The sequence below is a fragment of the Ochotona curzoniae genome, unplaced genomic scaffold (assembly GCF_017591425.1).
Source record: "Ochotona curzoniae isolate NIBS_2020 unplaced genomic scaffold, NIBS_Ocur_1.0 contig_883, whole genome shotgun sequence".
Classification (NCBI taxonomy): domain Eukaryota; kingdom Metazoa; phylum Chordata; class Mammalia; order Lagomorpha; family Ochotonidae; genus Ochotona; species Ochotona curzoniae.
The window spans coordinates 72443145-72452914 of NW_024466599.1; the positions used below are offsets into that span (position 1 = coordinate 72443145).

At 42.5% G+C, this 9770-nt stretch overlaps 1 pseudogene; it reads left to right on the plus strand.

The window, feature by feature from the left end:
* The first annotated feature begins 2683 nt into the window (after window positions 1–2683).
* Window positions 2684–9462, plus strand: LOC121164999 (annotated as a pseudogene).
* The last annotated feature ends 308 nt before the right edge of the window (window positions 9463–9770 follow it).

Here is a 9770-nt window from a genome sequence, read left to right on the forward strand (position 1 = left end):
CATCTGACATCCAGGGCCCGGCGCAGTGGCGCAGTGGTTAAGGTCCTCGCCTTGCACGCCCGGGATCCCATATGGGCGCAGGTTCTATCCCAGCGGCCCTGCTTCCCTTCCAGCTCCCTGCCTGTGGCCCGGGAAAGCAGTCGAGGATGGCCCAGGGCTTTGGGACCCTGCACCCGAGTGGGAGACCTGGAAGAGCTCCTGGCTTCGGATTGGCATAGCATCGGCCGTAGCGCTCACTTGGGGAGTGAATCATCGGACGGAAGATCTTCCTCTCTGTCTCTCCTCTCTGTATATCCGCCTTTCCAATAAAAAAATAATAAAAATAAAAAATCTTTAAAACATCTGACATCCAGCCATATCTCACCTCTTGCATGCTCACACTAGGTGCAAGCCACCCATTCTCATGGAATGATTGCAGTGGCTTTCTTATTTGTTGTTTCTGTCCTTCCTCCATCTGTTGTCATTTTTTAATTGAAAAGACAGATAAGACTTACAGAGAGGAGAGACAGAGAAAAAGAATTTTCCATCTGCCGATTCACTCTGCAAGTGGCTGCAAACGCTGTAGTTGAGCCAATCTGAAACCAGGAGCCAGAAGCCTCTTCCTGGTCTCTCACATGGGTGCAGGGTCCCAAGACTTTGGGCCATCATCTACTGTTGCAGGCCACAAACAGGGAACTAGATGGGAAGTGGAGCAGCTGGGACATAAGCCGGCACCCATATGGGATCCCAGCACTTGCAAGGCAAAGTTTAGTTATTGAGCCATCATGCCGGGCCCCATCCTTTGCCTTTCTTAAAGGCATTGGCATCACCCAGAGTCTTCCAAAAGCTAAGCAAAATTGAAATGCATGTCATTGATTGGTTTGGAACACTCTAATGCTTTCCATACCACTGAGTAATAGCTCACGTGCTCAAAACTGCTCATGTGATCTGGTCTCTAGACTCTTGGTTCGGCTGTTACTCCTCAGCCATTTCTTGCTTCACGTGGGCTGTATGGCCTCCCCGCTGCTGCTCAAAAGCACTGGTTATTGTTCTGTGGCAGGGCCTCCACCTGCCAGACCCCTCCACCTGAGTTATGCTTCAGCCGTTTGTTCAATGTGAGCATCCTGGTTGGCCTTCCCATTTCCTGCAGCCTGACATCACACTTACCCAGCACTTCTTAGTTCTCTCCCTTCTTTATTTGTCTCTGTGTGTATATGTCTATGTGTGTGGGGGGGTGTACACACATATACTATTTATTTATTTGTTCTACTTATTGGCATTTTCTGTTCCTATATAAAGAATCCTAAGGGCAAGTGCTTTTCACCCCTCATTATTCTGTTTGGTGTATTGTGCCTACAAAATCTGAAACAAGGATCAGTGCTTGCCACTCTCTCTGAATGTTGTGTTCAGCATTTGGTTATATGATGAGATCAACTGGTAGAAAGTTAGTATGAACAAATATACTGACTGTCAAGACACTGTCTTACTCACTACTAATGAGTCCTCTTTCGGGCCTCGACCTTTGAATTCTTCCCATCACTCAGAAACTGCAGGGTTAGACCCAGCTCCCTTGAAGTGGCTGCTATTCTTTTAACTGCCCATCTTGACACTTTACTTTGAGGCCCTTTCCAGCCCTCAGCACGTTTACTAGTGCTCTTTTCCACTCCCTGGTGGTAACTGACGGTAACTAATCATTGCACAATCCCAGCAGTTCTAGGAAATAGTTACGTGCATTGTGTTTCTGCCTCAGGAAATGATCCGATACTTTCTGGTCAAAATAATTACTTGATGGTTGTATACTTCAGGCTGCAGACAATGTGAATTAAAGGGAGGAAGCATGGTGGTAGATAATCCAGTGTCTCTTAAACCAGTCCAACCTCTGAAGAATTGTGGATCCATTTCACTTCCCATCTTCTACGCAAAGCCAATTTTATGCAAGTTTACAGAGAAATATCAACTATAGACAGTGAATGATTCTTTTGTGTGTTTGAATGGGCCAAGTGTGGATACAATATAGATTAAGAGGAAAATTAAATCACTGTCAAGCTGTCAAAGTAAAAAATGACTGCAATGTTTATTCTAGTGACACTAATAACAGTCCCAATTCAAAAGTCCCGGTCTGATGGATCTAGCCATTGATTCAAGGGCATTTCAAAAAAGTTTGTAGAAAATCGAATTAAATGGTGAGCTTATTGTGATGTAAAATACTTTGGAATCTAAGCATTTTTTCAAAATTTACCACTTATATCAACTTCAAAAATTTTTTTTGTTGTTGTTTATTGAAAGGCAGAGAGACAAAAACGCAGACATACACAGAGAGAATCTCCCATTGCTAGTTCACTTCTTAAATGTCAGCAACATCTGGAACTGGGCTAGACTAAAGCCAAGAGCTTAGAACTAAATCCAGGTCTCCTCTCGGATGGCTGGGATTTGAATAATTAGACCCTCACCTAAATCACATTCTCTCAGAGTCTGGTTTCATAGTCAGAGTGGAGATGGGATACAAACTGCAACACCCCAAAATAGGCCATGGACATCTCTGGGCATGTGGACCATGGATGTCCCTGGATATGTGAGCCATCAGCATCCCTGGGCATGTGGGCCATGGGCATCGCTGAGCATGTGGGCCATGGGCATCCCTGAGCATGTGGGCCATGGGCATCCCTGGGTATGTGAGCCATCAGCATCTCTGGGCAGGTGGGCCATGGGCATCTCTGAGCATGTGGGCCATGGGCATCCCTGGGTACGTGAGCCATCAGCATCCCTGGGCATGTGGGCCATGGGCATCCCTGAGCATGTGGGCCATGGGCATCCCTGGGTATGTGAGCCATCAGCATCTCTGGGCAGGTGGGCCATGGGCATCCCTGGGCATGTGGAACATGGGTATCCCTGGGTACGTGAGCCATCAGCATCCCTGGGCAGGTAGGCCATGAGCATCTCTGGGCAGGTGAGACATGGGCATCTCTGGGCAGGTGAGACATGGGCATCCCTTCCATTAACTGTTTGAAGCAGCCCTGTAAATTCTGTTTTCTGATTCTCCAGAAAAGACAATATTGTATTTTTTTTCTGTCTTTCTGTGTCTATCTCTGTATTATCTATCTATCTATCTATCTATCTATCTATCTATCTATCTATCTATCTATCTATTTATCTATCTATCATGTATTACCATCTATCCATCTACCAATAGATTTGTTTTATGTAATTTGCTCATGAAATTGAGAGTGATAGTAAGTCTGAAATTCATGAAGCAGTCTGGCAGCCAGGAAACGTAAATGGAAGTTGCTATTACAGTGTTTAGTCCAAACTGCTCTGGGCAGCAGTTTGGGAATTCAGATAGGTTTTCTATGTTGCAGTCTTAAAACAGAATTTCCTCTTCTTTTTCTTTTTCTTCTTCTTAAGATTTTGTTTATTTTTATTGGCAAGTCAGCGTTACAGAGAGAAGGAGAGACAAAAGATCTTTCTTCCACTGATTCACTCCCCACATGGCTGCAACAGCTGGAGCAGAGTTCTGATCCAAAGCCAGGAGCTTGGAGCCTTCCCTGGGTCTCCCACGTGGGTTCAGGATCCCAAGGCATTGGACAATCCTTGGCTGCTTTCCCAGGACACAAGCAGAGAGCTGGATCCAGGACATGATCTGTTGCTCACTGGTATCCTGGAACATGCAAGGCAAGGATTTTAGCTACAAGGCTACCATAGCAGGCCCCAACACAAATTTTCTTCTTAGGGGAACCTCAGTCTCTGTTTTGAAGGCTGTCAGTGAATTAAATGAGAGTCACCCACATTATAATGAGTTGTCCTGGTTGCCGAGTGCCTATGTGCTATCTCTGTTAAAATATTTCATCTTTACTCTTATCCAAAAAACCAGAGATAGGCCTAGTTGGTTGCCTCTGATTGTTAGTGGGAGAATGGAAGTAAATTTTGTGGAGAAACTAATCTAAACGTTGTGATGAAAAACAATTACACAATTACTTACAGGACAGCTTGTTCTCAAGATAATTTTGAAAGCTGAGTCATGGATTTTCTCTAGATAATATGTTATGAGAAATTTGATGATAAGAATATTGATGGGGTCTTCCCTGGAGATTTTTTAACAGGTTCCAGAAATGCATCTTGCCTCCAGACCTTAATAACAGTCTGCTCATAGAACACGTGGAAGGATATGACTTCTAGTTCCCTTTTGTTCAGAAATATCTAACGTTCTATTTAAAAAGTGATCTGAAATACTCAGTTGAATGAAATCTACGTAATCACTATCCCAAACAACATAGAAAACATGCATTTTTTCCCCACAAACCCTTCTTGTCGATTTCCAATAAAAATTTCTATCTACTTTGTGGTTTTCAGCCCAAGCAGATTAAATTGTGCTTATTGTTGAATGTCATGTAAGAGTACTTTTATATGTCATATATATGCTTCCGTGCTTGCTTTGTTTCATTTAACACAGTTTTGGAGGAACAAGTCTGTTCTTTTTAAACATGCAAAAATCACAGAACTTTCTGGTCATTAGCTTGCTCGCATCACTATGTCAATTCCTTTTTTTGCTTGTGAAGTAGTTTACTTTCTCTTTTATTTATTCATTCCCTTGCAATTAAACATTTGGATGATATTCAGGTCTTGGTAACATGCATGTGGCATTCCTGCACATCTTTTTAGAAGTGTTTTGAGGAAATGTGTGTCTCATTACCCTGGACAGATGGACAGAGATTAGGACTGGAATTGTCCTCATATGTTAGATGTTCTTGAACTTTGAGCTTAGTTCTGTTTATCATCCCACCAAATCTCTTACATACAGTAAAATACACAAAATATAAACATTCAGGGTGTGATAAAAATGTATATGCTTTGTCACCATTATTTCAATATAGAATATCCCACAACTTTCTTGCATGTTCTTTATAGTTGGCTGGTCCCCCAATCTCCCACACACCTTCCATCCTAAGTAATCTCTCCTTGGCTTTGCAGTTGGAATATTATATAAATGGGGTTTACAAATTCAGTCTTTTTTATTGAGCATATACTTCTGAAATTCATTCATATTGTAAGACTCCATTGTTCCTTCGTTTCAAAGATGTAACTGAATAGAGTTCCATATTACAACTACAAAAGAGTTTTGCTTTCCTATTTGTGTGTGGTTGGACATAGATTTCTTTTCTGTACTTGGTTATTTTGAATGGAGCCGCTGTCAACATTTTTGTACAACTCCTTTTATGTGCATTAAAAAAAAAAAAAAAACCTCTCTTAGATAAAATCCTGGGGGAATACCTGGGTTAACTGGTGTTATCAGAAATTGATAAAGATATTTTCTAAATTCAATGTTTCATTTTGATTCCTTTTGACAACAAAGGAGAGTTCTAGTTGTTACTTATCAATAGTTGCTAATGTTGGTTGGTCTTTCTGTATTAGCTAAAAAGTAGAATCTCTTTGAGACTTTCAAACACTGGTGCAGGAGGGAAAGAGATTGAGATATTTCATCTCCTTGTTCAGTCCTTAAATCCCCAATGACCAGGGTTGTGTGGCACTGAAGCCAGAAACCAGGAGTTGGGAGTCGGGGAACTCACTGCAGATCTCTCAGATAGATAGGTGGAAAGAATTCAATCACCATAACTCTCCCGGTTCTGCACCAACAGGAAACTTGGGTCAGGTGCTAGAGCAGGGTGCTGAACCCGGGTACTCTGACATGAGTCACAGACAATCTAACTGGCACTTGAACTGTTAGGCCAAATATCTGACTCTTACTGAGGTTTTAACTACCTGTATTTATCTAATAACTAATGACTGCACGATGTTTTCAATTCTTTGTTGGCCATTGATATGTTTTTATTTTGTGAAATCTCAGTTTGTCTTTTCCTCATTTTGAAAACTGGGCTATTTTGTCTTTTTTGTATTGACTTGCCAGTTAGTTATGAATTATAGATGTCTTTCACAGATGTATGCTTTAGGAATATTTTGTGTTAATCTGTGGACTACCTATTCAAATTTTAATGATTTTTTTGAGAAAAAGAAATGTTTAATTTTGGAAAAAACCTGTTATTAATTTTTTATAGTTGGTGATTTGGTATCCAGTTCATTTTTTTTTTTTTGAGTCACAGATGTGTATAGTATGAGGTAGAGATTTTCCCTTTGTATAACTAGTTTTTTCTTCATCATTTGTTGAAAGTACTGCTTTCTTGTAGACTTATGTTAGTGGTTCTGTCAAGAATCAGCTTTCTGAATATAGGTAAACCATTTTTGGACACTCTTTTTGATTTTTAGATTAGTATGTTGACCTTTATGTTAATGGCACCCCGTCTTCTTATTGTAGATTTATATTGTCTGAAAGTTGAGTCGCATAAATTTTCAACTCTGTTTTTATTTTAAACATTTTCAATGTTTTAAATACTTTATTTTACCTTGTAAAAATATTAGATTCCATAGAACTAGAAGCTGAGTCTGACATGGTGCCAGTCTAAGACCATGGTGGCCTCATGACAAAGATGTGTATGAGAGACTAATATTATGGGGCTGCCTGTTAAGGCAATACTGGGTGGCTAGCCTCTTGTCAGGCTGCTCTACTTCTCATCAGCTCCATGATAACGTGCCTGGAAAATTAACAGAAGATGCCACATATTCATGCTGCTGTCACTCAAGTGAGAGACCCAGATTCCTAGCTTTGGGCTGGAGCAGGCCCAGATGTTGCAATGATTTGGAAAGAGAATCAACAAGTGGAAAATCTTTCTCTCCCTTTTTATATCTGTCATTATACCTTTCAAATAAATAATATGCAAGAAACATATGCATGAACTAAGTAAAAGGTGACAGGGCTCAGCGTGTTGGTCCAGCATCTAAATCCTCACCTTATATACCTGGGATATCATATGGGTGCCATTTCATGTCCTGGCTGCTCCACTTCCCATACAGTTCCTTGCTTGTGTCCTGGGAAGGCAGCAGAAGGTGGATCAGAGCCTTGGGACCTTGCACCTATATAGGAGACCTGAAGAAGCTCCTGGCTCTTGGCTTTGGATTATATCATGGTTTAAAATATTAGTCTCAAAGGGACCCAACAGTTTGGTGAATTCAGTAAGTCCTTAAATAAGTACAAATTTACAAGTTTTTCTTCCTGGTTTTTGGACAGGAGAACAGTAAGGAAGCAGTAGAGTATAGCATCCCAAAGTTTAGAGAGTGACAAAGAAGCAACAGCAGTCAGGAGTTGTGTCCAAGGTTACCCAGTCGGTGAAGCTGTGAGCAGAGAATTCTTTGGAAGTTAGGCCAGGTAACTTCATTCCACACAGGTTCTGTCTCCATCCGCTGCAAGCAGTACTACGTGTGATTTTGTCAGGAAAAAAAAAATCATATGAAAAATGGCACCTAAAATCTAAAATGCTTCTAATGAGATGCAGTAAATAAAAGCCAAACACTTCCTCTGTTTATTTTTGTGAGAATTCTTGTGAATTACTGAGAACAAATTGACTCAATTACAGTCAGGTAAATTTAGTGCACCAAAAACATTTTTGGCTTGTGAGATGGATTTACAGTAAGACAAGGCACAGATGCCAGCTTTGCACTATGTTTTGACTTCTGTTTCTTGCGTTTATCTGTGATATCAGCCTGGTCAATGACTAAACCTCACGTGATAACTTTGAAATGAGCAAATACTTGAGTGCCCCATTCCAGCTACAAACAAACTAGCTGTTACTCTGACAATAAACTTTTTATTTTTATTTTATTAGTGGAAATTTTAGATAAGCATATTATAAACGACTACCTAGAAGAGTTCAAACCTGTATTTCAAAATCAGAGGTAAAACTGGGCAATTTTGATTGGATTCTATTAAATTTTGAAAAAGGAACAATTGTTATGAGAAGTCTTAAAAAGAGATTGTTGACCAGAGAAACAAGTAGACAATTGAGGTTTCTGATTAAACCAGCAGAAATTCATGATGGCTGAAAGTTCTTTGTCTGGGACTTGCACGATGGGCTTAGTGGTTAGCCCGTCATGGTTTAGCCCTTCAGAGTGACTGGGTTAGATTATCAGGCTTGTTATGGTCTTAGGCAGTCAGTTCATGATCATGAACATGGAAGCCACACCTCCGTCTCTTATGTAATTCTTTTTGCCCACTTGTGAATCAAATGCCACTCACCTATCATCGCCTGGAACCCTAGAAGGGGTGTGTGTGTGTGTGTGTGTGTGATGGGGGAGGGTGCATTGTTGCCTATCCACCACCCTCTCTAGCCGCCATTAATGCCCATGATGGGGAAGAGCTTGGTCTTTTGGTCTCATGCCTCCATTGCTCTCACACTCTGACTGTAGGCCTTCTCTGTACCTGCTCACTTTCTTGCTTCCCACCAACACACTCTGAGGGCAGGTAGCTTCTGAACTTGGCCCACTGTGTCTGTGTTCCTCACCCTCTGTTCACTGCTTGGCTTAGAGCTTGAGGAGCAACCAGACGGCATGTCTGGGGAGACCTCTGCCTGGTCCTGGCGCCAAGCACAAGAACCACAAGTAGAGAGCGGACATAGTCTCTGAGATTGCGGGTGCTGTGTGTTTCTTCTCAGTCTCCTGAGGACACAGGGCTGCATGAGTGAGCAGAAACTGAAGGTTTTTGGCAAGGTACTCCAAGAGGCTCCAATGGAGCACTACAAACATCACTGATTTTCAGAAAACCTGCCAGGGTGCTGGCTATAAGGAGTGACTCAAACATTCATATTAACAAGACCCCCACCATTTTAGGTTGTGTGCCATTTTAAATCCAGTTCTCTGTAACCTCATGGCACCATACCTGATGGTCTTATCCGCCAAACCCTCGTGGTTCCTTCTCCTAAGTACCAACCTACTGCCGTATCTACCAATCCAACATGGCCCTGACAGTCTTAACTGCCAATCCGTCACTTCCCACCCATGGCCCTATGTTCCCAATGCCCGTCCCTGGTGGTAAAGACACACGCCCACCTGAGAGCCTTCTCCAGGTTCTCAGTTCTCCGGTTGGCCTTCCTCAGAGCCCCCTCCTGTCACTGTTGCAGGAGGTATGTTTCCCTCTCTGTTTTCTGCCTACTCTCCCTTCTTGAGGCCATCTTCCTCTGCCCTGCTTTCTCTCCCTTCCACATGGCTGCCTCTCTCACTGGAGTAAAGACCTGCTATGTGACTCACTGTGTCTGATGAAAAATTCCTAACACTGGCTAGCCCAGCATCCACATCAACCACAAGATAGAATCAGTAGGTTGGCTAGCTAGACAAGACTTAGCCTGTCCCACCTGAACCAGCAGGTGCACAGCAAGCTGACTGTGGGTGGACATCGGGGAGTACAGCTGCATCTGTGTCCCCTGCCAGGAGGCCCTGGTGTCTGCTCCCTAAGGACTCTTCACCTGCAAGAACCAGGTGCTTCTGGGCAGAACTAGCTCATCTAAGACCTATGAGATCTCCAGCTAAAGGCGCCCAGCTGCCACCTCCCACTGGCTGCTGCCATAGTAAACAGCCTGCTGTGACTACCCAGGCTGCTTGCTGCATACCTCAACCCGGGAAACTGTATTTTTACAGGAAGAGCTATGTATTTCTGTATATATATATATATATATATATATATATATATATATATATATATTAGGAAACAGCAGAAAAAAGAGACAGCAAAAGGATTTTTTTAAAGGAAAAAATTCCTTAGGGAGCTGCTTAGAAGTGGGCTCCTCAGGTGTGTTTCAAAGGCTGGAGTCTGTGAGCTTGTGTCTGTCAGGGCGGGGGAGGGAAGGAGCACACCACAGGGCCAGGAGCCAGAGAGTCAGCAGGGTCAGAGGTTAATGGGGGCAGTGGGAGTGGGG